This window comes from Oncorhynchus clarkii, chromosome 11, assembly GCF_045791955.1.
Source record: "Oncorhynchus clarkii lewisi isolate Uvic-CL-2024 chromosome 11, UVic_Ocla_1.0, whole genome shotgun sequence".
In the NCBI taxonomy this organism is placed as follows: domain Eukaryota; kingdom Metazoa; phylum Chordata; class Actinopteri; order Salmoniformes; family Salmonidae; genus Oncorhynchus; species Oncorhynchus clarkii.
The window spans coordinates 34529097-34557017 of record NC_092157.1 but is presented as its reverse complement, the minus strand read 5'-3'; the positions used below and the strand labels follow the sequence as shown (position 1 = coordinate 34557017).

The following is a 27921-nucleotide window of genomic DNA, read 5'->3' as shown; positions in this document are numbered from 1 at the left end:
GCAGCTGTACATAGCCCATCTGTAAACAGCCCACCCAATCTACCTACCTCATCCCCATATTGTTTTTATTTACTTTTCTGCTCTTTTGCACACCAATACTTCTACTTGCACATCATCTGCTTAATTGTAATTATTTCGCTACTATGGCCTATTTATTGCCTTACCTCCTCACACAATTTGAACATCCTGTATATAAACGTTCTTTTTTTTCTATTGTGTTATTGACTGTATGCTTGTTTATTCCATGTGTAACTCTGTTGTTGTTTGTGTCGCACTGGTTTGCTTTATCTTGGCCAGGTCGCAGTTGTAAATGAGATCTTGTTCTCAACTAGCTTACCTGGTTAAATACGGTGAACAAAAAAATCATAAAATAAAATAAACTTTGACCTTTACATGATGTATGAGGAGGCTAATGCATGCCAACATCATGTTAACTACACAGACCCTGATACTGCTGCTTCCCCAGGCCTTCATGTGTAAGCCATTCAGTGCTATATAATACACTGAACAAAAATATAAACGCAACATGTAAAGTGTTGGTCCCAAGTATCATGAGCTGAAATAAAAGATTCCAGAAATGTTCCATACGCACAAAAAAGCTTATTTCTCTCATTTGGTGCACACGTGTTTACATCCCTGTTAGTGAAAATGTCTCCTTTGCCATGACAATCCATGGCATATCAAGAAGCTTATTAAACAGCATGGTCATTACACAGGTGCACCTTGTGCTGGGGACAATAAAAGGCCACTCTAAAATGTGCAGTTTTGACAAACTACACAATGCCACAGATGTCTCAAGTTATTAGGGAGTGTGCCATTGGCATGTTGACTGCAGGAATGTCCACCGGAGTTGTTGCCAGATAATTGAATGTTAATTTCTCTACCATAAGCCACCTCCAACGTCGTTTTAGAGAATTTGGCAGTACGTCCAACCGGCCTCACAACCGCAGACCACGCGTAACTATGCCAGCCCAGGACCTCTACATCAGGCTTCTTCACCTGCTGGATCATCAGAGACCAGCCCCCGGACAGCTGATGAAACTGTGGGTTTGCACAACTGAAGAATTTCTGCACAAACTGTCAGAAACCGTCTCAGAGAAGCTCATCAGCGTGGTCGTAGTTCTTATCAGGGTCTTGATCTAACTGCAGTTCAGCGTCGTAATCATCTTCAGTGGGCAAATGTTCACCCTCAATGGCCACTGGAACGCTGGAGAAGGGTGCTCTTCCCAGATGAATCCCGGTTTCAACTGTACCGTGCAGATGGCAGACAGCGTGTATGGCATTGTGTGGGTGAGCGGTTTGCTGATGTCAACGTTGTGAACTGAGTGCTCCATGGTGGTGGTGGGGTTATGGTATGGGAAGGCATAAGCTACGGACAAAGAGCGCAATACAATTTTATTGATGGCAATTTAAATGCACAGAGATACCCTACGAGATCCTATGGCCCATTGTTGTGCCGTTCATCAGCCGCCATCACCTCATGTTTCAGCATGATAATGCACGGCCCCATGTCGCAAGGATCTGTACACAATTCCTAGAAGCTGAAAATGTTCCAGTTCTTCCATGGCCTACGTCATTATTTATTATTGAGTTAGATGAATTGTAACTCAGTAGAGTCTTTTGAAATTGTTGTATGTTGGTTTATATTTTTGTTCAGTGTAGATTGATCTTGTGTAATGGCCTCTCATGCTTCTATATTGCATTAAAGTGTGTGTGTGTTGTCCCTAAGGCTCGTGTCCTCTTGGTCAACTACAGTGTAAGAATGATCAGTGTTTCCATCCAGACAAGTGACTTCAAGACGACTGTGGTGACGGCACTGATGAAAAGGACTGTGGGACTTCCTGCTCCTTCGAGCATGGTCGCTGTGGTTGGAAGAGCACACTTGCCAACGTCTTTGATTGGACGTTGGGCATTGGCTCCCTCCATGGCATAAGACCTGCATTTGACCACACTCTGAATAAGGATCATTGTAGTGTATTAGTGATTTCTGTGTTATAGTACAGGCAATATGTTCATATAATCATGAAACCTGCAGTTTGGGGCTCTGAACATCTTGGGGCTTTGAGCAATTGGAAAAACCTCCCCTGGCCGTGGTTCCCGGACAATGCATTTTCCTTCAAATCTGCTGAACAAAACATGATAACATTGGATTAGAGTCCAATGGCGTATTTGGATTGATGAGGACATTTTTTACATTCCCTACCTGCTCTGCCAATACATGAAAATCCATATCCCAGAATTTGATAAGATTAGTTTAATCACATAACCCCTCAAATAATATTGTACACCATTTAAATAATATCCTCAGAATAATGTGATATTTCTTGGCTCAAGGTAGAGTATTGATAAAAAAAAATAACATTAGTTCTATTTATGAATCTTTGTCTGGAATGGAAATTCATAACTACTTTACCGCAGCTTTGATACAGAAATACATTTCAACAGAATAAACACTGTCCCAAATTACACCCTATTCCCTATACAGAGCATTACACTATACAGGGCATTCGGAAAGCAATCAGACCCCTTCACTTTTTCCACATTTTGTTACGTTACAGCCTTATTCTGAAATGGATTAAATGTTTTCCCCCCCTCATCAATCTACACACAATACCCCATAATGACAAAGCAAAAACAGGTTTTTAGAAATGTTGGCAAAAGTATTAAAGATAAAAAAAACAGATACCTTATTTACATAAGTATTCAGACCCTTTGCTATGAGACTTGAAATTGAGCTCAGGAGTATCCTGTTTCCATTGATCATCCTTGAGATGTTTTTACAACTTGATCGGAGTCCACCTGTGTCAAATTCAATTGATTAGACATGATTTGGAAAGGCGCACACCTGTGTGTATATAAGGTCCCACAGTTGACAATGCATGTCAGAACAAAAACCAAGTGCTGAGGTCAAAGGAATTATCCTTAGAGCGCAGAGATAGGATTGTGTTGATGCACAGATCTAGGGAAGGGTACCAAAAAATGTCTGCAGCAATGAAGTTGCACAAGGACACAGTGGCCTCTATCAAATGCTTAAATGGATGATGTTTGGAACCACCAAGACTCTACCTTGAGCTGGCTGCCTGGCCAAACAGGCATTCGGGGGAGAAGGGCCTTGGTCAGAGAGGTGACCAATAACCCGATGGTCACTCGTTCAGAGCTCCAGAATTCCTCTGTGGAGATGGGAGAACCTTCCAGAAGGACAACAATCTCTGTAGCACCACACCAATCAAGCCTTTATGGTAGAGTGGCCTGACAGAAGCCACTCCTCAGTAAAAGGCACATGACAGCCCACTTGGAGAAACAATATACTCTGGTCTGATGAAACCAAGATGGAACTCTTTGGCCTGAAGGCCAAGTGTCAAGCCTGGAGGAAACCTGGAACCATTCCTACGGTGAAACATGGTGGAGGCAGCATCATGCTGTGGGAATATTTTTCAGTGGCAGGCACTGGGAGACTAGTCAGGCTTGAGGGAAAGATGAACAGGGCAAAGTACAGAGAGATCCTTGATGAGAACCTGCTCCAGAGTGCTCAGGACCTCAGACTGGGGTGAAGATTCACCTTCCAACAGGACTACAACCCTAAGCACACAGCCAAGACAACACAAGAGTGGCTTCGGGACAAATCTCTGAATGTCCTTGAGTGGCCCAGCCAGAGCCCAGACTTGAACCCGATCGAACATCTCTTGAGAGACCGGAAAATAGCTGTGCAGCGACGCTCACCTTCCAACTTGATAGAGCTTGAGGGGATCTGCAGAGAAGAATGGGAGAAACTCCCCACCCTTTGCCTCACAATGGTTTGATCCACTGCCAGTTCCTTATCTGGCAGGTAACAGAGTGTTCGTATCTACTGTCTGAAAGGCACTCAATGCACGTAACTGACGTGAGGTTAATCCAGTCAATCGCGACATAGCAATGTTTTTTTGTTTTTATGTTGGCAGGGTTTACACACACACTAGCTGAATGAGCAGAGCTAGCAGGCAAACATGAACTATCAAGCTAGCTAGTACCTATTCCATTTATGTGGCATCGTCAAAGATGGAATCTTTGCTATCGTCAGTTTATTCCAAGATCAGCATGCAGCTGTAGTGCTTCAAAGTCCCTGTGATAAGGTTAGCGATAAACTGAACTCCCAACTGAACAGAACTACACCCTCTTCTACCATTGTCTTAAATATCTTTAATGGTCTCGTTGCAAAAGCTAAATTGACGCTATGGGATTTTGAAGCACATGTGTGCCGATCTTGGAGTAAACTGACTATAGCAAAGATTATAGCAAACACCACAGAAACAGAATTGGTGCTCGCTAGCTTTGCAAATTCAGCTATTGTTGGAAGCCAGCCAATATGAAACAAACTATATTAAAATTACAAAAGGTTGCAGCATATGTTGTGTAAATGGTGAACCCAGACAGCTGTCAACTCTTGTCACTGCAACCCGTTTCACATTTGCTAGCTACCTTTTAGATCGAAGCCCATATAGAATGATAGAAGATAAGTGTGTGTGTGTGTGTAGCTAGCCAGCCTGCCAGGTAGAAAAATGTCAGAAAAAAGTAAAAAGACAGACATCAGAGTATTTTTTTCAGTACACCAAAACGCAGGGCAAGAACCCTAGGAGCCTAAGACTAGTTGATAAAATGTTCATTAGAAACAATGAAATGCTAATGAAAATGTTTCACAATGATGTCATTAGGCAGATCAGGCAACAGAGGGCACACTGACAGCAGAGCTGGGGACAGATGGGCAGGGACAGACTGGCAGAGACAGGGAGTCTCAGGTAAGTTTGTCTTTGTTTGGCAACATAATGGAAGGTTCTACATTTTTTTGACTTGTATAATAGGGACATAATTGGAAAATGCCATGGATACCCCCACTCTCAACTTAAACTGGTGACTGAACTAAGATTTGTTTAAGGCAATGGTATTGCTGTTGTGATTAATTGTGTAGTTTTGGGTACCGGTAGTTAGGAGTACGGCAAACACCTTGTTTCTTTTCTAGAGACAGACTGTGAGGGTGGTGAAAGGGAAAGAGCCAAGGAGAGAGACTTCAGAGGACAGTGTCACAGCCACGGCAGGACCAGGTGTCAACCTTGTTGCCAGCAGCACCAGTATAGGGGACAGTGGCACAGCCACAGCAGGACCAGGTGTCAACCTTGTTGCCAGCAGCACCAGTATAGGGGACAGTGGCACAGCCACGGCAGGACCAGGTGTCAACCTTGTTGCCAGCTGCACCAGTATAGGGGACAGTGGCATAGCCACGGCAGGACCAGGCGTCAACCTTGTTGCCAGCAGCACCAGTATAGGGGAGAGTGGCACAGCCACGGCAGGACCAGGTGTCAACCTTGTTGCCAGCTGCACCAGTATAGGGGACAGTGGCACAGCATTGTCCAGTTACCTCAGTGATGGCACAAACCCATATCAGCCACACCCACAATTTATAGAACCGCAAACTCTTGCCAACAGAGTGTTGACGTTTCAAGAGAGATGGTTTCGCGATTTCCCCTGGCTACCTTATAAGAGTTTTGGTTTTTCACTGTAGCCAAGGGTTTTCAAGCCAGCCATCTTTTGGCCAAAGAGCGGATGCTGCCTTCATTAGTGCAGGATTTAGCAACTGGAGAAAAGCCATTGTAAAATTCACAGCACATCAAAACTGCCAAACCCACCGCCACTGTGTAACTGTAACAGCACACCAGCTAAATCCAGTTATCCAGCGCGTGGGGTAAACAGCAGAAATGATGAAAGCTACCCTGCACTGTATGAGAAAGCAACAACATTGATTGAATCCACTCAAGACGATTTGATGGCAAAGCAGTGGATCACTATAGGGTAGAATCTTTTAAAGTGTTGGATGGTGTGGAGGTTCAGTTTGGCGACCGTTTTGACCAGGACAGTCTAAACATTTTGCAAAACTTTGAAAGAGTGCTTCTCACGGGGGATGAGTCTCTAGATCAGTACCCTGAGCTGAACATAGATTCTCTTTCAGTGCAGTTGCCTCTCTTTCGAAAACAAATACCCCTGTGGCAGCAGTTGAGAGGCAGCAGAGGTTCTCAGGAGGCTTCCAGTGGAGGTGCAGGGGTTGGTTGACCAAGTTGAGGTGCTGATCAGAATTTTGTCTGTAATGTACATAAAGACAGGCTGGACAGTCTTTAGGGAAAATATATGCCAGCAATTTGTTGGATCCATTGAAACCCTCAAACATATGTTTGGTTCTTTTGTTCAGTAGTGTGTATAGCAATGGTTCTCAACCTTTTTTGAGTACTGGAACCCCTGCATATTTTAGTTAGTGGAATCCTTGTGCTGCTGAACATGTTCATTACACTTTTTTATTTCATGGACCCCTTGCCATTACACCAGGGAACTCTAGGAGTCCACCTACCCTGTTTGAGAACCCCTGGTGTATAGTATGATATTTGTTATTTTGTTTAGTAGTTTTTAGTACATGACAGTACACTTACTTACTTACTGTCACTGCATACTTTGTGTGACATACTTGTCCACAGCTGTTGTTTGAAGAGTGAGACACTGACTGAACAATAACTAAGTATTTCTGAATGATATTTTGGTTGATTTGTTTGGGTTTTTCATTGAAGTAGTTATTTTGCTTTTAGAACTGTACTTATTCTGAGCGTTTTGTTCTTGTAAAGATGTTGTAATAGACTCAAACCAGTGGCACATATTTAATGACTATAGAAATGAATCAGAAAAAGTTCAATAAAAAGGTCAGTTCAGTGCGGAGACCAACTTTGTGATGGTTCTCAATGGAGATTCTTTGAGATGAGATCGCACCACGTTCATTGTATTTATGAAACCTGCACCCATACAGTGTACAGTGAGGGTTGTCCCAACTTGTTAAAATGTTTAAATCATTATAATACTACTAATAATAATTGTTATAGCAGTGTTCCTTATCAGTCCAGTGTGTATGCAGGTATTTGTATTTACAACCAGCAAATACCAAGCAAGGCCCGTAGGTGGTAATGGTACTGAACAAAAGAACCATTACCACCTACGGGCCTTGCTTGGTATTTGCTGGTTGTAAATACAAATACCTGCATACATACTGGACTGATAAGGAACACTGCTATAACAATTATAACATTTTAACAAGTCGGGACAACCCTTCAGTTAACTACTGTACATATCAATTATCCAGTAGTAGTAATTATGGTTCCTCAATATACATTTAACATATTACAACGTAGGCTATGTGTTACAGCACTACTTTTGGTGTCCCCCTCAGGAATTGCTCTTGAGAAAATTTCATGTAATTGTCCCCTCCAAAGTTGATATCAGATTTTCGCCCCTGGTAAGAAGGGGTTAATTCTAGCAGTTTTAGATCACTGACTCATGTTCAATCCAAAACTTTATTTTCTGTCTTTGGATGTTTGATCATTGACCCGTGAAACTTTTTCTGTTTCTTTTTCTGTTTCTGAAATGGCACGCATCCGGGGGCACCTGTGGCAGTGATTACACCACCACCCACTGACCCCTCTCCCTCGCACCCCGATCACCTCACTGTAATTTGTCGCCAGCAGCAAGAGCAACCTGAGGAGACTGGTATCAATCTGCCTCACGCCTCCCTCTCCGTCCGTCTGTCTTTCTCTCTCTCTCTGTCTCGCTCTTTCTCTCCCAGGTAATTTTGTCTATCTGGAGGCCGATAGAGTGGGATTGAAAGGTGATAAGGCTCACATGAAGAGCGCTGTGTAGAAGGAGTCTCGTGGCATCTACAACCTCCCAATTCTGGTACTACATTTCCCACAAAAGCATCAGGCAATAGGCTTCCTGGTAAAGGTACGGAACATTAATTATTTTAGCTACAGTATGTTGAGGAATGGACATATGGAATAGAGTTGGGCAATTCCATTGCCTGGTCCCAGATCTGTTTGTGCTTTTGCCAACTCTAACATGTTTGGCATGACAATGAGTGACAAGGAGTTGGCATGATAGCACGAACAGACGGACACTCAGGCTAGCAAATATATTGATTACAGCAGAAAATACAGTGGCTTTGTTTCCACCAAAAGCATTGGTTGTCCACAGGATGTCAGCAAATAAAATTAGTAAGTGCCGTTTCACTGATGCATAGATAATTAGGAGTCGTTGCCATGGTTACCCTAGACTGTATACAGTGCATTCGGAAAGTATTCAGACCCCTCCACTTTCTCCACATTTTGTTTTTAGTACAGTTTTATTCTAAAATGTATTAAATTGTTTTTCCCCTCATCAATCTACAAACAATACCCCATAATGACAATGCAAAAACAGGTTATGAATTTTTGCAAAAAAAAATAAAAAATAAATGACATCATATTTACATAAGTATTCAGACCCTTTACTTGGTACTTTGTTGAAGAGCCATTTGCAGAGATTACAGCATCAAGTCTTCTTGGGTATGACGCTACATGCTTGGCTCACCTGCATTTGGGGAGTTTCTCCCATTCTTCTCTGCAGATCCTCTCAAGCTCTGTCCGGTTGGATGGGGTGCGTCGCTGGGGCGCGTTGCTGCACAGCTATTTTCAGGTCTCTCCAGAGATGTTCGACTGGGTTGAAGTCTGTGTTTTGGCTTGGCCACTCAAGGACATTCAGAGACTTGACCCAAATCCACTCCTGCGCTGTGTGCTTAGGGCTGTTGTCCTGTTGGAAGGTGAACATTCACCCCAGTCTGAGGTCCTGAGCACTCTGGAGCAGGTTTTGTCAAGGATCTTTCTGTACTTTGCTCCATTCATCTTTCCCTCAATCCTGACTAGTCTCCCGGTCTCTGCTGCTGAAAAACTTCCCCAGAGCATGATGCTGCCACCACCATGCTTCACCGTGGGGATGGTATTGGCCAGGTGATGACCAGTGCCTAGTTTCCTCCAGGCGTGACGCTTGGCATTCAGGCCAAAGAGTTCAATCTTGGTTTCATCAGATCAGAGAATCTTGTTTCTCATGGTCTGCAAGTCCTTTCGGTGCCATTTTGAAAACTCCAAGTGGCTATCATGTGCCTTTTACAGAGGAGTGGCTTCCGTCAAGCCACTCTACCTTAAATGCATGATTGGCAGAGTGCTGCAGAGATGTCTGTTCTTCTGGAAGGTTCTTCCATCTCCAGAAGAACTCTGGAGCTCGGTCAGAGTGACCATCCGGTTCTTGGTCACCTCCCTGACCAAGGCCCTTGTCCCACAATTGCTCACTTTGGCCGGGCGGCTAGCTCTAGGTAGAGTCTTGGTGGTTCCAAACTTCTTCCATTTAAGAACGATGGCCACTGTGCTCTTGGGGACCTTCAATGCTGCAGAATGTTTTGGTACCCTTCCCCAGATCTGTGACTTGACACAATCCTGTCTTGGAGCTCTATGGACAATTCCTTCGACCCCATGGCTTGGTTTTTGCTTTGACATGCACTGTTAACTGTGGGACCTTATATAGACAGGTGTGTAACTTTACAAATCATGTCCAATCAATTTAATTTACCACAGGTGGACTCCAAGTTGGAGAAACATCTCAAGGCTGATCAATGGAAACAGGATGCACCTGAGCTCAATTTCGAGTCTCATAGCAAAGGGTTTGCATGCTTATGTAAATGAGGTATTTCTGTTTTTATTTTTAATAAATTAGCAAAAATCTATAACAACTGTTCGCTTCTTCATTATTTGGTATTGTCTGTAGATTGATGAGGGGGGGGAATCATTAAATCTATTTTAGAATAAGATTGTAAAAGTCAGAAAGGTTAAGGAGTCTGAATACTTTCCAAATGCACTGTAACACACTACTTTTGACCTGACCCCATGGGCCCTTTTTAAAAGTAGTTCACTACAAAGGGAATAGGGTGTCAGGTACTGTAATGTCATATTAGAGCTGCAGTCCTGTTGCCATGTTCACTGTCATTTTCAGAGGGGCAAGACAGACACCTGTCACTCTCCGTGCCAGTGCTCCACAGCTTGGAAATCTGCAGGAGGGTAGAGACGAGGGGGCACGGAAGGTGTGAGGGTTGTCCCAGACCATGGCAGACCCCACCATCTGGGCCAAGATGCTCCTCTTTTAATCTGACACCCTGCAATTGTTTTTTTTTTTTTTTTTTACTTTGTGCTTGTTTCATTTGCAAGTTGTTGTGGCGTGTTTCCCTAACCTTAACCCTTATTCTAAACCTAACCATAACCTCAGCAAGCAGTTGGTTATAAACACATAGTTTGTTGATAGACTATCTAGACTATCCAAATAAAGTGTGACCTGGCAGAGTTCTCTTGTTTCTTACTGTGCATGGTTTGTTTAATCTCAAACATGATTAAACTTGGCAAGGTAGTGCTCAAAGTGTGTGTGTGTGTTAGTGTACAGATGTTTCTCCCTGTGTGTGAGAGACTGTCACTATGTTTGTATGAAGGGTGAGGACTAATGACAATTATTTTTAGATTCAAATTCGTGTGGGTAGTAGATCGAGTACAAGCCGTGCATGTTGAGCACACACATACTGCTCTGTGTGTTCCCATACACTTGTGGCATCCTGTGTTGGTGTGTGACTCGGTTGTGCATGTGTTGGTGTGTTGGTGTACAGGTTACAGGTTTGGTTCCCTGTGGGTGTGTGAGCTTGTACATACAGCAGGAACCATTATGTGCAATTTGCCAAGCAGGTCAGGAAGTCATGTAAATTCCAGCAAAGCCTCTTATTCCTCTTCTAGATGTGAGGGGTAGTATCCCACCTACTGGAATTAGCATTTCATTAAGCTTCCCCTGATAAAGGAGGCAACTGTTACGCAAGAGGCTGGGCTGCTAGCACAAGCTAGCGTAACAGAACTCACGGTGGAGGTGTGAGAAGGATAGCTACAGGCAATGAGAGTGGGCTGCGTTCCAAATGGCACCCTATTCCTTATATAGCGCCTGGTCAAAAGCAGTTCACTATTTAGGGAGTAGAGTGCATTTGAGACGCACTTTACGAGTCCAACCCATTAGAGCCCGAAGCTAATTGTGTGCCTTGTCAGAAGTTAGTTGCTGAGGGGATGGTTGTTAAAAACATCATCTAAACCCCCACAGCATCCATTCTGGCTCTCAATGGTGTCATTTCTGTGATGTCACTAGATGGCTATAATAAGCAAAGATAACAGAATTGTAGGCTATTCTCTGTTTTCACAGAAATCTGTCTTGCATCATAAAAAAATACACAGTACAGGACATATAAACCAGCAACAGACACCATACAAAAACACATTACAGGACATATAAACCAGCAACAAACACCATACAAAAACACATTACAGGACATATAAACTTTTGTCACTTTTGAGCCAACCAGGCATTTGATTGGCCTCAGGATAGTGCAGCATGCTAGTGTTGGACCTGGGATTCTTTTTCCACATTATTGAGACAGTTATGAATTGACAGAGGGGAAGAAGGGCAGTAACAGATGGAACGGGGATAAAACCCTAGTCTCTGTCTAAGACGGGAGCATTAATGCTTTGACCCCAGACTGTGCACAGTTGGACCTGGAATTTGACTCCAACCCACTGATTGTTTGACTGTCTGACTTTGAATGGCAGACTGACCTGCAGGATGTGTTGATTACTTTACATATCGCCCTCTCTCACGTAGATGGAACATGACCTTTCTGAAAGGTCACTGTCATGGAGATGAGTGGAAAAGTGTCTCACACGAGTTCTAAGGTCACAGTACAATCATCTTAGATTAGGAGTTAGGAGTACCTCTTGCCACTGTGGACTAAGGACTGCTCTGTTGAGATTCAAATGTGGCTGACCATCTCTTTTCGGTCGTATGTTCCAAAATTTGAAAATGTGTTTGTATATTGGATAAAAGTACAGACTCTGAGCTTCAAAATTGCATATCATGCACTGTAGTTGGAGGAAACATGAGGAAGTAATGCTGCTTTAAATGTTGATACATTTATAATCCCATTTAGGAGAAAAAGGAATTCAAACATTTTGCTTCAATTTTCACACTTGCTCTATATTAATCCTTGGGGAAAACAGTGCATTTGGAAAGTATACAGACCCCTTGATCTTTTCCACATTTTGTTACGTTACAGCCTTATTCTAAAATAGATTTTTTTTAAATCATCAATCTACACACAGTACCCCATAGAGACAAAGCCATTCTTCTCTGCAGATCCTCTCAAGCTCTGTCAGGTTGGATGGGGAGCGTTGGTGCACAGCTATTTTCAGGTCTCTCCAGAGATGTTCGATCAGGTTCAAGTCCGGTCTCTGGCTGGGCCAGTCAATGACATTCAGTGACTTGTCCCGAAGCCACTCCTGTGTTGTTTTGGCTGTGTGCTTAGGGTTGTTGTCCTGTTGGAAGTTGAACCTTCACCCCAGTCTGAGGTCCTGAGCGCTTTGGAGCAGATTCTCACCAAGGATCTCTCTGTACTTTACTCTGTTCATCTTTCCCTCAATCCTGATTAGTCTCCCAGTCATTGCCACTGAAAAACATTCCCCCCAGCATGATGCTGCTACCACCATGCTTCACCGTAGGGATGCTACCAGGTTTCCTCCAGACATGACGATTGGCATTCAAGCCAAGAGTTACATCTGGTTTCTCATGGTCTGAGAGTCTTTAGGTGCCTTTTTAGCCAAGTCTAAGCGGACTGTCATGTGCCTTTTATGTTATGAACAAAGGAATCTAGCCTGAGAGCATAATTCTATGCTGCCCTTTGCAGTAAGACATGTAATATCCATGCCTCAATCTATTATCCAATAACCATCTATTTAGCTATAATTTCATTGTGGTTAGCTAGCTAGTCAGTTTAGCATGTGTCCCTATCATTTAGCATGGGGTTTGATTAGCTTGCTTATAGATTAGCATTTGCACCAATATTTCTCAGTAGCTCCCTGGCTAGTTATACATGACAAACTGACAAACGTGAAAAGGAGTATCATATCATGCATGGTTTAGCACACCAGAAATCAACATTAACAGCAGAATGCAACTGTCCAGTTCAGCTAGCTATACTGTTAACGTTACCAGTATGTAATTGTCTAGTAAGCTAGCTTACAGTTGAAGTTGGAAGTTTACCTACACTTAGGTTGGAGTCAATAAAACTCGTTTTTCAACCACTCCGCAAATGTCTTGTTAACAAACTATGGTTTTGGCAAGTCGATCAGGACATCTACTTTGTGCATGACAAAAGCAATTTTTCAAACAATTGTTTACAGACAGATTATTTCACTTAATTCACTGTATCACAATTCCAGTGGGTCAGACGTGTACATACACTAAGTTGACTGTGTATTTAAACAGCTTGGAAAATTCCAGAAAATGATGTAATGGCTTTAGAAGATTCTGATAGGATAATTGACATCAATTGGAGTTGTACCTGTGGATGTATTTCAAGGCCCACCTTCAAACTCAGTGCCTCCTTGCTTGACATCATAGGAGAATCAAAATAAATCAGCCAAGACCTCAGAAAAAGAATTGCAGACCTCCACAAGTCTGGTTCATCATTGGGAGCAATTTCCAAATTCCTGAAGGTACCACGTTCATCTGTACAAAGAATAGTACGCAAGTATAAACACCATGGGACCACGCAGCCATCATATCACTCAGGAAGAAGACGTGTTCTGTCTCCTAGAGATTAATGTACTTTGGTGCGAAAAGTGCAAATCAATCCCAGAACAACAGCAAATTACCTTGTGAAGATGCTGGAGGAAACAGTTAAAAAAGTATCTATATCCACAGTAAAACGAGTCCTATATCGACATAACCTGAAAGGCCGCTCAGAAAGGAAGAAGCCACTGCTCCAGAACTGACATAAAAAAGACAGACTACGGTTTGCAGCTGCACATGAGGACAAAGATCTTACTTTTTGGAGGAATGTCCTCTGGTCTGATGAAACAATAATAGAACTGTTTGGTCATAATGACCATTATTATGTTTGGAGGAAAAAGGGGGAGGCTTGCAAGCCGAAGAACACCATCCCAACTGTGAAGCACAGGGGTGGCAGCATCATGTTGTGGGGGTGCTTTGCTGCAGGAGGGAGTGCACTTCACAAAATAGATGGCATCATGAGGAAGAAGAATTGTGTATATATTAAAGCAACTTCTCAAGACATCAAAGCTTGGTCGCAAATGGGTCTTCCAAATGGACAATGACCTAAAGCATACTTCCAAAGTTGTGGTAAAATGGCTTAAGGACAACAAAGTCCAGGTATTGGAGCTCATCATATAGAACATTTGTGGGCAGAACTGAAAAAGCGTGTTTGAGCAAGGAGGCATACAAACCTGACTCAGTTACACCAGTTCTGTCAGGAGGAATGGGGCAAAATTCACCCAACTTATTGTGGGAAATGTAGAAGGCTGCGCGAAACGTTTGACCCAAGTTAACAAAATTTAAAGGCAATGCTACCAAATACTAATTGAGTGTATTTAAACTTCTCACCCACTGGGAATGTGATGAAAGAAATAAAGGCTGAAATAAATTATTCTCTCTACAATTATTCTGACATTTCACATTCTTAAAGTGGTGATCCTAACTGACCTAAAACAGGGAATTTTTACTAGGATTCAATGTCAGGAATTGTAAAAAAAAAACGGAGTTTAAATGTAGTTGGCTAAGATGTATGTAAACTTCCGACTTCAACTGTATATTTCTACCAATAGCTATTGATGAAAACAACTTTTGGATACAGTTGAGACAACACCATATGCACATGTAGCTCCCTTGGCATTTTAATAACTGTGGACTCTTACCTGTGTATGGATTATGATGATTCAAGGCAGACTGAAACACTTTCAAAAATAATCCTTCCCACTCAGCTTCGACCAATCCAGACTCCTTTTGCCACAGAAGACAGAGAGCCTTGTTGATACCAGCAGCAGTTTTCAGGACAACACTGTTATTGATAGCTGTAGCTACACTTTGCATGTTGTCCATGATGAAAATATGAGTAAATCCAATTAGATATTTCAAATATCTGCGGTAGAGGAGAGCAGGATGTGACAGCATGGGACTCTCTTTCTCGTGAATGTCCCAGCCCCCTCATTATCTCAACCAATCAGGACTAGGCACGATTGTGTATTTTCTCCATGTCTTCGTGATTTCAGATTTTATTTCTATTTTCAGATTACATACGAGTTTGTTATTACGGCAAATAAAAGTTCACATGTTCAAAAAGGCACGTTTGCTATGTTTAAATGCCTCTCCTGTGAAGTAGTGACCTCTGTCACACTCCCAGTTTTTGGAAATGGGTCACATGTGGATTGTCGCCAAGGCATGTAAATCAGCGTACAGGCCATGCATGTTGAGAGGACATGTACACACAGACAGAGAGAGAGAGACCGACACACCAATCTGAAGGACAGTGTAAATACAATATCAACAGAGAGGCCGTCTGTCTTCAAAGGTGTTTGCAGAACAAAGGGAACTGTAGTTGACTCAGGAGTCCTTGATAGGTAGGGAGGACTGCACGTACCTGGCTTTACACACTAAATATGTAACGTTTACTCCATTGAGCTGTCTATTCAGATCAGCATTGGGAACTTCTGAGTTATGTCATGATCGTACTAGTTACCACTCTAACAATGGGAGGTAACAAACACTTTAGGGAGTCTGTGACACTGTGCCCATCCCAAATGGCACCCTACATTATTCCATATGTAGTGCGCTACTTTTGACCTGCTGGGCAAATCTTTTTGCCTGCTAATACAGGACTATTAAAGGCCCAGTGCACTACTTTAGTACGATGATTATTATAATTCGCATTTTATTTTCTATAATATAGATTTTTTAATTCAGAATTTTCAGGGGGCGCTGCAGCACCCTCAGCACTCCTACTTCCTGCGGCTATGATTTCATTCAATCATTGCTGTTTTATTTGGTGAATCTAGGTGCCCCCAACCAAACGTTCAATACTTTCCTATACCAGAGTTTACTATGTAAGTTCCTTGGTATTACTCTAGTACAGTATTACTCAGTGAGTCAGAATGCTTGTTTGAATTGTTGTAGTGCCTATCTGCTTCTGTCAAGATCTCAGTGCCTCTCATACAGATGAAATCCCAATTAATTGGACCCATAGAGATTCCATAGGTACGCTGTCCATATTAGGACAGTTTCAGTCTCAGCAGTTGTCAGCCTTGGTGTCCACGGTTCTGGTCTTGACTGGTCGTATCTTCATTATAGTGTCCAGTAGGCCAAAAGTTATACAATGTTTGAATGATCGGTCTTTTGCCTGTGAAAAATATTCTGCTGGTGTCTGTAGAGACGTGTGTGTGTGTGTGTGTGTGTGTGTGTGTGTGCGTACATGCTGTGTTTACACAGGCAGCCCAATTTTAGATATTGTTTCTCACTAATTGATGTATAAAGAAAGATCTGATGTGATTGATCAAAAGACTAGTGAAAAGATTAGTGAAAGAAATATCAGAATTTGTCTGCCTGTGTAAATGCAGCCATAGTAACACATCTGCCTCCGCATTACTTTACTCATAGACCTTACTTCTCAACAACGGAATATTCGACAGAATAGAAAAAAACCATAATGCTCTCTGATTTGAAGGTGAGCCGACAGCCAATCAGCTGCCGGCGGCCCCATAAAATGAAAAGGCCATGAATATAAATTGGATTTCATCTTACCAGGACATTCAATATAATAGTGAGACATTGGGGAGATGGATTGAATATTTATTTTAATGGCGATTACAACTTTCGCCGTCCGTTTAGGGTCCTGCGTCTATCATCAAATGTGATATAATTTATACCAATGATACAATTATGTAAATGCATAGCCGGCCTCATTATGCAGAAAGTGGATTTACGGGTTTGGCTGCGGAGAGTGTGAACTCTTTCGAATAAACTCTGAAATTGATCTGATAAGTGCCTCAATTGATATCGCATCGAGGCATCAAATATGAACCGTGCCTGTACGATCCACTCATCAGCTGCAGCGCCGAGACTCGTTTTATGGATGGAGCTCCCTTCCTATATCGCACATAAATCTAGATCAATCCTGTGGTAAAACTGGCTATTAATCTATGTTTTACCCTCTCCGTAACAAGATTACTTCTAGCAAGGACTTCATTGGCATATAGTAGGCTGGTAGAGAGAAAACAGAATGTATATGGCTCACCCTAGGGTGCATTTTAATATGCTTTTAAACTTCTGAATAAAAAATAACATTATCTGTCATCTGTTTTGAGTAGATTAGGTCCAGGCTCTTTCATTGCAGTGGCTATGAAAACGGTGACCCTTGGCAAACATTTGGTAGTCCAAGAAGCTACAGTAAACTTCTGTTTTTTGACTATACTGTACCTCAGGGTTTTTGTATGAGATTACCTCTGTCCTTGCAATGACCATATATCACATATCATAGATGAGACATGTATATTTAAGGAATGGTCAGCGAGAGCCTAACCACAAGATAATCACACCAAACAACCAAAACAACTTCAAACAGGTACCCCAAACAAGCCCAAAAAGGTACCCCAAACAAGCCCATAAAGGTACCCCAAACAATCATGAACAGTTACCCCACCCAAAAAAAACAGGTACCCCAAACAACCTCTAACGACCCCAAACATGTACCCCAAACAACCACAAACGACCCCAAACAACCCCCCCCCCAAAAAAAATCTATATTCCATCTGTCTCAATCAAGGACAACAATTCAGTCCATACCACTTCCTCCTCACTCGTGTTCCAATTAGTCCACGATTACGTAGTTTGTTAGCAGACTGGGAGGAAATATATTGTGTGTTTGTTCCAACATTTCTCCTGCCTTAAAGGGGTAATCTGGGAATGGTACATGCATTTTTGTTGTTTTAAGTAGAATGACCACTTTGTTCTTTAAATACCTGATTGTCCCTTTAATTGAAGCGGGACAAAGAAATAAGCATAAAAGAGGTGCCAGGGTAGGCCCACAAGTGTCTTTTTATTAGGCCCGATTGGACAGCTGGATCAAAATGAGTATTCCTTGCTTCTCTCATTATCTATTATCGACAGAATAACTGGTGCCCAGGGCTTTTCCTGAACACGTGACCCATTATACCCTATAGGGCCTGGTTAGCCTACGTACTTTTTCCAACCTAGACTGTGAATGTTTAAATTATGTATTCAATATAGATGAGAAAAATACAATAATTTGTGTGTTATTAGTTTAAGCACACTATGTTTGTCTATTGTTGAGACTTAGATGAAGATTAGATCAAATTTGATTACCAATTTATGCACAAATTCAGGCAATTTCAACGGGTTCACATACTTTTTCTTGCCACTGTATAGAATAACCATATTAGGATATGCTCAGTAGGAGTTCCTACGGAAACCTTACCAATGTATTCCATGGAATATTATGATTGACCTCTCACATCTGACCTCTCCACAGACTGAGAACAATGGATTGGTGGAGGTGTGGAACAAGACTGGGAACTAGGGGGGGGGGGGTGTGGAACTGGGCCTAGTTTCTTCTGCGGAAGCGTAGGAACTTGGAGGTGATCTTTGAGGGGACACGCTCCAGAGGCATGAGTGGAGCTGGCTGCTCTCTAAGGCCTGTCGTTCAGACTGTGATCCCAGTAAGTGACCCCATGCACCGACAACATTTGTATACAGGTTCTACGGTGTCCATATTAGGACAGCCTGAGTCCCAGCAGGGCTTGAGTATACCAAACATTAGGAACAGCTTCGTAATATTGAGTTGCATGGGCATGGACTCTACAAGGTGTCGAGAGTGTTCCACAGGGATGCTGGCCCAGGTTGACTCCCAATGTTTCCCACAGTTGTGTCAAGTTGGCTGGATGTCTTGTGGTTGGTGGACCATTGTTGATACACACAGGAAACTGTTGAGTGTGAAAAACCCAGCAGCATTGCAGTACTTGACACAAACCGGTGCGCCTGGCACCTACTACCATACCCCGTTCAAAGGCACTTAAATCTTTGTTCTTTGCCTGTACACCCTCTGAATGGCACACGTACACAATCCATGTCTCAATTGTCTTAAGGCTTAAAAAACATTATTTAACCTGTCGCCTCCCCTTCATCTACACTGATTGAAGTTGGATTTAACAAGTGACCTCAATAAGGGATCCTAGCTTTCCTAGTCTGTCATGAAAAGAGCAATGTTTTGTACACTCAGTGTATCTTGTATTAAATCTGTCTCTTACATGCTAATACACACATGCCTGGGGTATACTGTATGTCTTTCTAGGCAACATCCTATCAGGATTGAATTTGTTATTCCTTGTACTAGGTGTTAGTCCTAGACTTAGTACTGACACTGTTCTCTACTGAACTCCTTCCGCGGGGTGATTCTTTTCAGAAAGTCTCTAGTCTTGTCTTTGAAGATGTTCTGCAAACGGAACGTGACTCTAAAAACCATTACACCAAGATTCAGGGATTAAATTGTGAAACATACAAGATGTTCATTGGCATAATTCCTGCATAGCTCTCGGGATCCTCTGACAATATGGAAATGAATATATAATTCCCTCGCAATGAAAATAAATGTAATTAATTTCAAGTCATGTCAGTTTCTATGCTTGAAATTGGAGCTTAACCCATGGAAACCTGTAGAGAAAAACAACCAAATCTAGGAATAGCACCTTAGGCTAGAGTCACGATTTGAATAACATGTATTAAAGAGATGCGAGTGCTCCAGCAGCATTTAAATGTGCATCTCTCTTTGAGTTAGCTCTTCCAGTTGCCTTTTGAGCACACCGCAATTTAACACCTGTGAGTAGAAATGCTTGTGCTGCTCTTCCTCAGTCAAACACTGCCTTATTAAATTGTTTTTGATACTGACAGTCTAACACGCTCAACACACCAGCTGCTGTGTGAGGAAAATGAGCAATTCAATTGCTAACACCCCACCACGCGCAATCAAGCACGCACACACGAGTATCAAAATAGCTTCATTTTCTTCGATCCATTCTGTTATGTAGCCTAGTCCTGATATGCTATCAGAGAATCTAATATATAGATTCATGTCTGTTTATACTTTTGTGTTGGGTGCTTCTTAGTTGAAAGGGTTCACAGAATCTGGCTTGTATTCATTAGTGAACACCACGAGAAATGAAAACAAGCTTTTCTAATTGGACAAATTCAGCTGAGTCCCTCCCTGTTTCATCTCGTTTGCTTCCGTTTGGTTCTTACTGAATACATCCCTGTTGTATTTTCTGTCATGCCAGAGCCTTCTATTTAGAGGCTCTTCCACAGACAGGTGTTCCACATTAGATCAACCTAACAATAAGCATGGGCTGCCTTGCAGTGTGTGCAACTGGCCAGACCCCTGCACTACCCAACTCCCCCACACACACACACATACACACACACACACACACACACACACACACACACACACACACACACACACACACACACATTTTCATCAAACAAGCGTTATTACAGGTTTTCTCAATCACATTTTTGGATCTGTGTTGAAACATATCTATAGCGGAACAGCAATCATCAAATGCTCAAATATATTTACAGATCATTTTCAATCAATCAGTCAAATGTATTTATAAAACCCTTTTTTACATGAGCAGATGTCACAACGTGCTACACAGAAACCCAGCCTAAAACCCCAAACAGAAATGCAGATGTAGAAGCACGATGGCTAGGAAAAACTCACTAGACTGGCAGGAACCTAGGAATTAACCTAGAGAGGAACCAGGCTCTGAGGGGTGGCCAGTCCTCTGGCTGTGCTGGATGGAGATTGTTCCTCAAGATGTTTAACGTTCATAGATGAACATCAAAAAATAATCACAGTGCTTGTAGAGGGTGCAACAGTTCAGTACCTCAGGAGTAAATGTCAGTTTGCTTTTCATAGCCGAGCAGGTGGGGTAGAGATAAAGAGAGCCGAAAACAGCAGGTCTGGGTCAAGGTAGCACGTTCGGTGAAGAGGTCAGGGTTCCATAGCCGCAGGTAGAACAGTTGAAACTGGAGCTTCAGCACGACCAGGTAGACTGGGGACAGCCAGGAGTCATCAGGCCAGGTTGTCCTGAGGCATGATCCTTGGGCTCAGGTCCTCTGTGAAGGGAGAGAGAGAGAATGAAATTCACACAGGACACCAGATAAGACTGGAGAATTACACCAGATATAACAGACTGAACCAACCCCCCCGGCACATAGACTACTGCAACATAGATTCTGGAGGCTGAGAGAGGGGTCGGTCGGGGGACACTGTGGCCCTGTCTGACGATACCCCCAGACAGGACCAACCATGCAGGATACAACTCCACCCACTTTGCCGAAGCACAGCCCCGACACCACTAGAAGGATATCAACACACCACCAACTTATTACCCTGAAACAAGGCTGAGTATAGCCCATGAAGATCTCCTCCACCGCACGAGCCTGAGGGGGTGCAAAAACATGCCTTAATACCTGACTTGCATGTCTTAGACCACTTTTTGCAAAACTTTAAATACAAATGTCATCAGTGAATACACAAGTGTTAAGTGTTCTGTTCTCAGAATATAAGAAATGTGTGCAATTGTGTTGAATGTTTTTGGCAAATACTACGGCACAAAATTCTAAATCACGCCATCAGTGTCATACAGTAAATCAAATGTATTCATAAAACCCTTCTTACATCAGCTGATATCTCAAAGTGCTACACAGAAACCCAGCCTAAAACCCCAAACAGCAAGCTATGCAGGTGTAGAAGCATGGTGGCTCGGAAAATCTCCCTATAAAGGCCAGGATCTAGGAAGAAACCTATAGAGGAACCAGGCTATGAGGGGTGGCCAGTCCTCTTCTGGCTGTGCTGTCCGGTGAACAGGTCAGGGTTCCATAGCCGCAGGCAGAACTGTTGAAACTGGAGCAGCAGCACGGCCAGGTGGACTGGGGACAGCAAGGAGTCATCAGGCCAGGTAGTCCTGAGGCATGGTCGTAGGGCTCAGGTCCTCCGAGAGAGAGAGAAAGAAAGAATTAGAGAGAGCATACTTAAATTCACACAGGACACCGGATAAGACAGGAGAAATACTCCATATATAACAGACTGACAGTACAATATATGGAAAGCTCTAGGCAATGGGAACTGTCTAATTGTTATGATGTTTTACAATATTGCGGACAGTGATGCAGAGCATGAAGTTGGGTTACTCCTAAGTCAACATCTCCACCTCTGTTTCCTTCCATTATAGAGCTTTGTTTCGGTGTGGATTGTGGTCTATACATTCATATCAGTTGTGTTCCTCCATTGTATTCACCTTTCCTTATTTCAATTGGGGATAGTGTTTCTGTGCACCAATGGAATGTCTACAATACAATTAGCAAACTAGCCTTTGCATTGAATACATGGAATTGGATAGTGATGATACCAACGAATGAATCCTGCACACATTGTGCTTATTTCATTTATTTAAAAAAAAAATCAGGAATAATATTTGATTCAATGTGTATGAAAATGTTTGAAATGTGCAGAAAAGGAGAGTAATTGCTCATAATTCTGCTTCCAATTTTGATCATCATGATTTAGTGACTGTAAAGAAAATGTATTGATCTACAGGGATTTTTTAAAGACCGACTAACTTTATGTTTTGTCTGCTTGGACTCGAGATAAGTATAGTTACATTAATCTTTTTTGCAGGCAATCATGTTCTTTTGGTGAATCTATTTGTGATTCTGAGAATGTACTGTAGTTTCGATGAATGTTTTTATGTTTTGAGAATGCAACATTTTGAAAAGGCATTTACTGTTTTGCAAAAGGCCACAACGTTTGTCTTGTGAACTCTGTTTTAAAAATGGACAATATTGTTCCAAAAAATGCTTGTACACAATTGAGAAACCGTATCTCAAACCCAATCTGCTCTCAAATTCCTTTACACTTGCTATTATTCTGGTTCTTTAAAGGCACACTCACATTTGTTTTATTGTTCTTGTGCGGACCAAACAATTTATTCCTGTTCAAAATACTATTTTCCCTAACTCTTAAAGGGATACTTTGGGATTTTGGCAATGAGGCCTTTTATCTACTTCCCCAGTCAGATTAACTCGTGGATACCATTTTTAAGTCTCTGTGTCCAGTTTGGAAGTTGCTAACATGTGTTACTGCAGTCGCTAGTTAGTATTGGCTCGCGAAATTACCTCTAACTTCTTTCATACTGCACGCAAAGACATACAATTGGTATCCACGAGTTAATCTGACTCTCACTGCCAAAATCCCAAATTACCCATTGAACCCTAACTTTAACCACAAACCCCTAAGCTTAAGCCTAAACCAAACTCCTAAACCTAACCCCTAACCCTAATTCTAACTATTTGTCAGCCTAAACGCCTAAGCCTAAAATGGCCTTTTTCCTTGTGGAGACCGGCAAAATCGGATTGTCCTCGGACCTCTGGTCCCCACAACGATGGTAAAGCCAAAAGCACATACACACACACAGGCACGTGCACAGATAGGAGTTTACCTGTGCTGAGCACATGCACCTTTGCACCCCTACTCGCCAAGTGCCCTTTTCGGTGGTGGTATAATAAAAACCAATTTGTATACAGTTTTTTTCATTGTTGTTCTGAACCCACTTCCCGCCAGTGTGTGTGCGTTAGTGTGTATTCCAGGTGCAGTGGTGCCACCATCCTGTACAGTGGTCATAGACTTTGTTTGCCAGTGCATCGAGTCCCACCTGGTGTGTGACAGTGAGGCCGACTGTGCAGACGAGACATACAGTACGAGGTGGACTGTTGCGAGTAGAGCTGGGGAGTACTGGTTACGGCAGTTATGTATGGCTTGCTGACAGCTCAGCATCTGGACCAGAGCTAGGGACTACTGTACTATACCTGTGGGGAGGTCCGTTTGAGATAGAGAGAGATACATGAGTCATCTGCAACTTTTCTCTCTCTCTCTCAATTCAATTCAATGTAAGGGCTTCATTTGGGATGGGAAACATATGTTTACATTGCCAAAGCAAGTGGAATATATAATAAACAACAGTGAAATAAACAATAAAGAAATTAACAGTAAACATTACACTCACAAAAGTTCTCTCTCTCCCTCTGTCTCTCTCTCCCTCCCTCGTTCTCCCCTTCTCCCCAATCACTCTCTCTCCCAGACCATATAATAAGGTTATATATATAACCAGGTTCCTGTAACTTTTACTTGCCAGAGGACATGTGGGAGGAGACCTGCCAGCTGACTCAGAACCCTGATAATGACCTTGACTGGAGGATTGGCCAGACGAGTCACCCATGAAACTGGACTCCTCACTGACTACAGCCCTGGTCAGTACTGCCCTCCTTGGACCTTGTGGTTTTACTGACCACGTGGTCTGAACAGGTAGAATAGAATATAACTAGGGCCCGGAGTTGTTCCTGACCAAATGATGAGAAAAATAGTCTGTAGTGTGGCTCCCCACAGGTATAGTGCATTATGTTAAATTCCTAGGGGGCGGCAGGGTGGCCTAGTGATTAGAGCGTTGGACTAGTAAGTAGTAACCGAAAGGTTGCAAGTTCAAACCCCCGAGCTGACAAGGTAAAAATCTGTCGTTCTGCCCCTGAACAGGCAGTTAACCCACTGTTCCTAGGCCATCATTGAAAATAAGAATTTGTTCTTAACTTGGTTAAATAAAGGTAAAAAAAAATAACAGATCACATGCCCAGGGAAAACTTGGGTCCTAGGTCCCAGTAACGGGATCAACCAAAATGTTACCATATTCCCTATATAGTGCACTACTTTTGAACAGGGTCCTATGTTCCCCGGTCAAAATAATGCCCTAATAAGGGAATTAGGGTGGCATTTGGGAAACACCCATGGAGTATCATTCTGCCTGAGTGCCTGAGTTCAGGGAGTCATCTGGGTCCATTACTTATTAGCTCTGTATACCACACAGAATACAATCTTCTGTGGCAGATTTAAGACTCTCCCAAAGCATTGAAGCAGATTGACAATGTTCCCGTGGCAATAAGAGGATTTCCACACAGGAAATTCCAGCATTCTTCTGTTTATTGGTAATCTTAAGGGGGTATTTACAGCTGTTTGGTTTGTGTGCTGTTAAAAACATGGCTGCTGGGGCTAGTGTTGGGCTGGAAGAGTGTTTGTGTGTGTCTGTGCCTCTCTGTGTCTGTGTGTGTTTGTGTACTTGTTCACAAACCAAGTAGAAAGCCGATCGTTACACCAGTATCTGATGCATTACATCGCAACAAATTGACCCATGAACTTTAGAACAATTGTTGTAATAGTGGAACACAACTATCCAGAATGTATAACATATTGTGTCAACACACTATGCCCTATATAGTGCATTAACTTTGAAAAGAGCCCTATGGGCCCTGGTCAAACATAGTGCACTACAGAGGGAATAGGATGCCCTTTGGGACGAAGCCAGAGTGTGTGTGTCCCCCTGTGACTGGCCACCCAGCTCATTGATCGTGGAGATGAATGTGGACACCAGGCAGTGCTTTGTGTCACAGGCAGACCTTATGATCTCACTGGGGAGGCAGATCGATGGACCTAGCCAACCAGATCTCTCTCTCACACACACACACACACACACACAGCTTATGGACTCTACAATAGAGAATACAAAAGAATGGTGATGGTGGAGGGGACTGAGGAGCCACACAGATGAGTGGCTGCAGTGATTATAAAGGCAGACTTCATGGACATGTTAAATTCCTAATCACGCATGAGCTGCTTTACTGTCGCACATGAACGCTAATTTAAAAGTTTAGAAAACATAACAAAAACCAGCATACAGCTCTTTCCTAGAATGAAGGAGACAGGGATGAGGAATAAAGGACTGCGGAAGATGATCTGGGTCCTTGTTAGAACCAATAGGCTTATGTAACCGAGTTGGATTGGTAACCTCCCTCCTTAGCTTAAAATGCTACCACCCACGCCGCCAAAATGCTAGCTTTTCGGTGCCATAGCTGGCTAAGGCGGTGTCGAGAGGGCTGCCGCGTGTGTTTACGAGACATAGGATGCAAGATCAGGGACCGATAAGGAATTGTGAGTGAGAAAGATATACTGTTAGGCCCCAATACTGCACATTTGATTTGACCCGCTAGCTGAGAAATGACTAGATAATGTGTCTACATATTTCTATCCATGATCCACAGGTGGAGAAGGGAAGTTTCTGTACGTGCACTGTGCCACAGAAAGGGAAGGTGACATCGCCGAGGTTACAACACGTAACCCATCCCCAGCCAGTATTGGATTGTGTCACCTATGAGTCTGCATGGATCAGACAGGATGGGGACATTAAAGGTAGAATTAAAGCTTCAAGGGAAAGTTCAGTATTTTACAACTTAATGTTAAATGGTTCCCCCATCACGTCCATAGATTTATTGCTAGCTGTTTAACCTGTTAGAGCTCTAGGGGCGCTATTTCATTTTTGGATAAAAAACGTTCCCGTTTTAAGCGCGATATTTTGTCACGAAAAGATGCTCGACTATGCATATTCTTGACAGTTTTGGAAAGAAAACACTCTGAAGTTTCAGAATCTGCAAAGATTTTGTCTGTAAGTGCCCCAGAACCCATTCTACAGGCGAAACCAAGATGATGCATCACCCAGGAATTAGCAGAATTTCTGAAGCTCTGTTTTCCATTCTCTCCTTATATGGCTGTGATTGCGCAACGAATGAGCCTACACTTTCTGTCGTTCGCCCAAGGTCTTAGCAGCATTGTGACGTATTTGTAGGCATATCATTGGAAGATTGACCATAAGAGACTACATTTTCCAAGTGTCCGCCTGGTGTCCTGCGTCGAATTCGGTGCGCAATTGCCAGCTGCTTCTACTTTACCATTTGATTCAGGGGAGAAAGCATGTGTCCAAGAACGATGTATCAATAGTTAACGTTGCGTTATGGTAATGAGCTTGAGTCTGTATTCACGATCCCGGATCCGGGATGGGGAGATCAGAAAGGTTAAAGAAAACCGAACTATGGATTATGGTTTCTCCTGGCCCATAGACCTCTTTCAGGGTGAGGAACCATCTAACATTAAGTTGTAAAATCCTGAACTTCCCTTTAAGTCATGTCCTAATAAATAACTTAAAGACTTGAGTTGTGCATCCTTGTACTCACTGTGTGACTCCCTTGTTAAGTCATGGCTAAGTGACATTTATAGTGCTGAAATCTCGTGGCGTGTCACTCAGGTCTACATGGTTGGTCCAAGTGGGACCCGCCTGCTGATGTGGGCCAGCCAGCAGTAACCATGGTGATCGGTGTTTCTATGCCAGTATGATCCTGTCCAACACGGCCCCCTTCAGAGTGACCTTCCAGGCAGAAGTGGGGGGGGGGGGGTGACGTGTGGACTGACATCGCCCTGGATGACATCTCCTTTACCACTGAGTGTGTGGAGGGAGGTCAGCCACTTTCACAGGTTCTCTCTCGCTCTCTTCCTGAACCTCTCCCCAATTGACTCCTCTATTTTTCTTGCGCTCCCCTTCCGTTCTCTCCTTCTCCTCCCTCTGCTCCTTTCCTCTTCTCTTCCCAACTCCACACTCTACATCCCTGCCATTTCCTTGAATGATCACGTCTCTCTCTCGCTTGTTCCCTCATTCCCACCCTCCCTCCCTCCTTCTCTGTTCCTCCCTGCTCACTATAAACCAGTTCCATTGTGCCAGTGGGAGAGTAGAGTGGTGTAGTGAATTAATGCAGTCTGTTGGCCTGCAGGGCCTGTATAAATTCACTGTGGAGTCTGGGTCAGCTGCTGGCGGAGAGGAGAAAGCAGTAGGGGAGAAAAGCAATTACATTTGTATTTTCACACTCCCCCGTCTCCCCTTCCTCCTCTACCTACTGTAGGTTTTTCCACGTCCTCTCCCCTCAGCTGTTTACAGCCACCTATCCCATGGTCTGCGTCTCCCATGGTCTGCAGACTCAACAGCCTTGGTTTCTCAAATGACTGCCTCGCCTGCTTCACCAACTACTTCTCAGATAGAGTTCAGTGTGTCAAATTGGAGGGTCTGTTGTCCGGACCTCTGGCAGTTTCTATGGGGGTGCCACAGTGTTAAATTCCCGGGCTGACTCTTTTCTCTGTATACATCGTTGATGTCGCTCTTGCTGCTGGTGATTCTCTGATCCACC

At 43.0% G+C, this 27921-nt stretch overlaps 1 pseudogene; it reads left to right on the top strand.

The window, feature by feature from the left end:
* Window positions 1-963: 963 nt before the first annotated feature.
* On the top strand, window positions 964-27256 carry LOC139420564 (MAM and LDL-receptor class A domain-containing protein 1-like; annotated as a pseudogene).
* The last annotated feature ends 665 nt before the right edge of the window (window positions 27257-27921 follow it).